General features: G+C 40.2%; 1 long non-coding RNA gene across 1 annotated transcript; it reads right to left on the reverse strand.

Annotated features, from left to right (window-relative positions):
• Positions 1-302: 302 nt before the first annotated feature.
• Positions 303-5,797, reverse strand: LOC148338255 (uncharacterized). The gene is made up of 3 exons (XR_015842837.1): positions 5,705-5,797; positions 647-689; positions 303-429 (listed from the first exon to the last, which is right to left on the reverse strand). It is a non-coding gene; the product is annotated as an uncharacterized LOC148338255 (long non-coding RNA).
• Positions 5,798-6,072: the final 275 nt, after the last annotated feature.

Here is a 6,072-nt window from a genome sequence, read left to right on the forward strand (position 1 = left end):
TAATAAATAGGACATGGCAGATGAAAGGTTGATCAAGCACGTGCAAAGACGAATCAGCCAGAGTTCAAGTCAGTGTCTTGATGACACTGCATTAGTTAGAATGCATCAGCGGGACAAAAACATTATCTGTATTGATCTGTGCCTAATTCTAGAGGTGTTCCTCCATCACTGTAGTCAAGAATTTCTAAAGAAAATTGATTGGCCACTGTATGAATATGCATGGCAAACGCTGGAGTATACCACAGTGAAAAAGACATATGTACATCGATCTCAGGTCAAGCATGAAAGTAGTGATTCTAACACCTCGCAATCCCGATAATCTCCACGACTATTGGTGCAGAATGACTCAGCGCCGATGATGGTGTCCTGCTGTTGATCTTCCTGGCGTGGCAGACGCACAGATCACAAGAGGAGGACACAGGTGGAGACCTGCAACAGTGTCATTAATGCTCAAATGAAAGGGAATCTCTGGCCTTGTATCACAAGTTGCATTGGGTTGTTGTGGCAAATGCCAGCCAAAAGCCTTTTGCTCTTTTAGATTCTGTGTCCTTAACAAAACAAAACCAGAAGCCATCGTGCAGATGGGGTAGAGGGCTAATATTGGACATGCAGACCAGACGGATGGAAGAAAAGTGTACTTAGCCACCTGTGGACCAACTTGAGAGGCAATGCATGAGTCCTTTGAGATTCTGTTGAGAAGAAAAAAGACAACAACTGACACACAGAATATCCTCAGCCCCTTAATGAGAATACTAATGCGGCCATGATTGCGTTGGTTGTGGAAATATGCATTATTTTTTTTTTATTTAAGAAAAAATTTTTATTGTGCTCTTACACCGGTCTTAATTTATTCAATCTTATTTTCATGGTTAAAAATACAAATGTTAATGTATTTGTTTACATGTAGTTGTTTTTTGTTTTATGAACACCTAAAAGCCAATAATGGACTAATTAAGCACTTTGTTAACCCTGCATATTAAGGTAACAAGTAACCTCATGCACAGTGTCGTCAGTGTCTATCACAGAAAAGCAAAGGAAGGAGTACACCAAAACGTCTTTTATTCGTCCAAATTGTACTACTATGATCAAGGTTTTCTTTTTCATGATGCTATCGTATTTCAACTTAATTTTTGATAAAGGAATCTTCTCAATGTAGTCTGGGTTTGCAAAAACATGCATGTTAGCGCCATTTAACACAAAATTGTTGTTAATGTCATTTGAATACTGTAGTTGTTTGTTTATATATGACCAGATCAGGGCCTACCCTGTTTCTCCCCGAAGGCAGTTGGTTAGGATAGGCTCCAGCACACCCATGAACATGATGAGAATAAGTAGTTGAAGATGATGGCGGCCATGACATTATAAAAAAAAAATATTTTAGTCTTGTGCATCATTCTGTTTAGGTCACATACATACACCCATTCCTTTACAAGGCAATTGTGTAAATGCTGTCATTTTCTTTCAGAAAAAGCTGTTCTATCACTTGAACAATCCGGTCAAAGCATTTAATCACTGATAAAACATTCACATTAGCACACGATTTGCAATTATCAGCTCCGCACTGGCACAGGTTCACCCAGTGGCCCATAATAGCAGTGATCAGTATTAATCGAATCAATTAACGAATCTTTTAGCAAGCCAAGGGCTATGCAAATGTTTTGCTAACTGATCGCTATGTAACATGTCACCCATCGTAATTAGAGAAGGCCAGTCCGGCCACAGGCAGTGGTGATGGGAGGACGGATGATTTGAACTAAAAGAGTGCTGTGGAAAAGAAACGGCGTTGTTGATAGTGCCATTCTCAACCTTCCCCCGAGAACTAACTTTCTCCAGCTGAGAAATGTTTTCTCACCTCGGTAATACCGTCTTAGCTGTGATTGCATTTTAATATTCTGCAGTTCATGAACCTATAGCTCAAAAGTCTCCAGAGATCCCTCCTAATGGGGAAGACATTGTAGTCTGTCCCCTCTGCTCCAATAACTAAAGAGTAAAGATAATTAGGCCCTGGTTAACAAGAGTTGATTTAAATTCTCCTCCTTGGTATACCTCGAAAATAATTTGCTCCCCGTGGGCCTAAACTTCTGGGGAATCATCACCATGGCTATTCGGGCTCATTCAAATGCTCTTCTTCGGCTCATATTGGTTGACATTTCCACAATAAGGCAGGTGTAATCCTTCGGTTATTGCATATGAAAATGGAATCATGGAATCCTTCATTTAGTTTACAGTTGGAGCGGCACAAGGGGAAGTTGGCCCTTATAATGTTGACACTGGGCATAATAATAGCAGAGGATAACTGATTAGCCCGGGTTTTGGCGCTGAATTTCAAGCAGGTATTTCGGTACTCTGAGGATACCGGAGCTTTGTGCAACAGAGGTGTTACGGTGGGAATAAGTGGTGGGGGTAAACGCCCACCCAGCTGCTCACTTGGACACGCAGCAAATACGGTAGATAAATGGAACTTGTTAATCAGCTTGCTCGGGTTTTTCCAGCAACAGGAAAAGCTATTTTTTGACAATTTGGAAGAAAGTCAAGAGTCACATCAATTTGACGATCGTCAAATTGAGTTTTTGAGTATCAAAAAGCCCTCAAACTGGAAACGTAAAAACAAATCATTTTCAAAATGGCATTAATAATGCAGTAATTTCCCATCTTTTGACGAATCAATTTGTACAATCATGTGCGTGGCTAAAACCAACGGTGTCCCATTAAGACAGGAAAAACTGAGATGGCACCCCAACATTGACGTTCACAATGACTACAGCCAAGATGTTCACATAAATATGCAGCTGTTGAATGGGTGGAGGATGTCAAAGTGAAAAGTTGCCACAGCTGGTGCCAAGATACACAGCGCGCGGGCAAGGAAAAAAAAAAAAGAAAAAGACTCAGGTACACACACACACACGAGACTGCCGCAAGGTACTGGCTCATGCTGGAGTGGACTTGGCGGTGAGGCTTGTGAACAGATGTTAATCCAGGACAGATAATTACATCAGTGAGTGAGCAGACATTTTTCCACTTAATTTTGGTCTTTTAAAAAGTGTGACTTGTCTCCAGAGGCACTCTGAGAGAGAGATGCCACTGGACCAGCGAGCTGGGACACGAGCCCAAAGCACCCTAGTGAGAGTCCTGATCGCTGGCCGTCAGCGTGACCTCATACACCGTAGGAGGCATATCAGTGTGTCAGTGTCAGCTAAGAGAAATTAATGTGTGAAGGGGGAGAGGACACATCATCCAGGTCAGGCGTGGGCAAATTACGGCCTGTGGCCCGCCAAACTTGGAAAAAAATTAAATGAATAAACCTTGTTAATGTTTTATTTTCTAAACACTGTGGTGTGTCAAAGACATATATATATATATATATATATATATATATATATATATATATATATATATATATATATATATATATTGTTGTAATGCTTTTGTTCACTTTCATTTAAAATTAAATATTTTTTTTTTTCTCCGATGAGGTGAGGTTACCAAAACACTCCATCCATCCGCGCCTGGTCCGGCCCCTCTGTCAAATTTTAGAACCCATTGTGGCCCGCCAATCCAAAGGTTTGCCCACCCCTGATCCAGATGGATTCATTTTCTATAATAAATGCTTTATCGTTTCTTTTCAAAAGCTTTTATATTCTTGTGGAACAAAAATTAAGATTTTTTTTTTTAAATGGATGATTAGAGCAAAATCCACCAAACAAAAATGTTGCAAAAAATAAATTGCATTGGGAAATATATTTAACCACACCATCATTGTATTTGACATAGTTACACCCCACAAACAATTACACAGTTCAAAATGACATCATACAGTAGTTTTTTTTTAGTTGTGACCTGTGCTGGCGCGCAACTGAGTTAAGACAATGCCTCTCACCCGCTCGGACTGCAATAAATCTTCCAGTCAATTAAGTTAGCATGTACTGCTACATTGCTTAATGAGCTACACTAGTAAACAATATCCAGGCACTCTCGCTGATTGATTGGCGACAGTTTTATGGCTTTCGCAAGGGCCTCAAAAGGACACAGGGGCTTCTTCTGGAACACTGTTTCATTGCTAAGCCCTTGCAGATAAATATGTGCATTTGCTTTTCTGCAATACTAAACAGAGCCGCAGGGACACAGGGTGACTTTAGAGGCGTTACGATGTTTATGTGGGTGGGTGATTATAGCACAAGCTTGTGTGCACATATCGCTATAGCTGTTGGTAGGCAGGTGTCGAGGAAGGGCACAGAACTGCATTAGCAAAATTTACCGTCCATAAGACATTGGATAATTCATTGTGTGGAACCGTGCAATAAATAAAAAGCTGTGATCACAGGTAAACAGTTTATAGCAAGTGAGTGACACACTTGAAAAGCCCTTCCAAAGATCATCTAGCTCTATATGCGATGTACTTTGTAGAAAATAACTTTGCTTGCTAGCGGCCTTAAGCACTGGTGCCCCTTCAATTAGGTTGGAAAAACCATTCGGTTTTCATCTGCCATTACCGAATGACTTCATATTTTGACTAATTTTCAATTTTTCTTTCTTTTATCATCAATTTTCTCCAATACTCAATAATTGCAATTTTTGGACTGCCAGGCTCACGTTTTTTTAAGGACTACACATTGCGCTTTGTTACCATTTCGCTAGCAGCTGTTTTATGAGTGTAAAAATTTGAATTAAAGCCCAACATGAATTCTAATTAAATGTAGGCGCCTCGATGGCCTCCATGGGAAATGAAGTGTGCATTATTGAGAGGTGTTGCAGTTCCAAAAAGCCCTTTTGCGCTGTTCCTGGGGAGAACTTTGTTTAATGTCCTTGGTGTCTCAGGTAATCTATTGAGTTATTTATCTGTGAAGGGCTAAGGCAAATTGTGATTCCTTCGGCAATATATGTAGCGCCAATACATTACCCACATGTAACCTATTATCTCATCTTAAAGGCCTCTACTGGTTTTCAGAAATGACCAAGGAGTGCAATAGGAGCTCATTTGTAGTTATGAGGGCTTTGTCTTTGTGCCTTTCCACATAATCATAAATATCATCATATATCATATATAGTGTGGGTCCAATGACTACATTAAATACTACATATTTGCTTGTTTTATAGCAAATTCATTCAGAAAAGCTCATTGCAAAAAATAAAAAAAAAAAGCTTTGAGACAAATTTAATTCTTTGACCAATACACGCTGTTCTCGTTACTCTCAGCTTGTACCAATGATTAGTCAGTGAAGTATCTCTTTTTTATGACTGAATTCATTGCAGTTGGAAAAATAGTTTATCTGCATGCAGTCGACTCGGTTCAGCAAAAATTTTACTGCATTGTAAATCAGATGCTTACAAATGTATTTTCATGATCTGAGGCTGTTGCCACTTTATTGAAACAAAGAAGGGCCCATATGGTGTTGTGTTTATGACATGTACTTTTCGTCTGCTAAATAAACTGAATGGGGACAATGTGTTCTCAAGCAGACATTTTGACGACCGCTGAAGATAATTGGTTATTTTTACCACAGCAATTTAACATCCCAAGCTGAAGAACACTGAGAGTATGTCAAAAAGTCAAAATTGTCATTACTTCAATATTGTTCAGCGCAAAAACAGGCAGTACAAAACCAGGCCTGATCTCAGCAATATAACACATATTTCGTGGAAAACCAAACGTCCAATGAGAAGGCAGATGAGTCCCCGCAATTCAGAAAGCGCGCATATCCCTTACCTTGCTGGCAGGGTCTCATTGGGAATGCTGATATGCTCCATGTGTTTGATCACTCATCGGGGAGCAGAGATGATAAGAGCCCGGAGCGCCTCATTTTACTACGCTCTGTATGTATGATGAAATAAGGCAGAGAGGCGCAACAGGAAGTACACGCAGCGACACACCGATATGGAAGAATGGACGCTGTAAGCTTCAGGTAAGAACAGAGCATTCTGCTACCAACTTGTGTTCTCCACATATTCTCTCTGTTGCTCATCAGATCCCTAGCCCGAGTCACTCAATTACAGGCAAGTCAATACACCCGCTACTCTCCAGTGACGTGTAAGGAAGAATTAAAAACGTGTAATATCAGTGGAATTGCATACCCG

This window comes from Idiotropiscis lumnitzeri, chromosome 4, assembly GCF_059441095.1.
Source record: "Idiotropiscis lumnitzeri isolate Australia: NSW breed Sydney's pygmy pipehorse chromosome 4, RoL_Ilum_1.0, whole genome shotgun sequence".
Taxonomy (NCBI): domain Eukaryota; kingdom Metazoa; phylum Chordata; class Actinopteri; order Syngnathiformes; family Syngnathidae; genus Idiotropiscis; species Idiotropiscis lumnitzeri.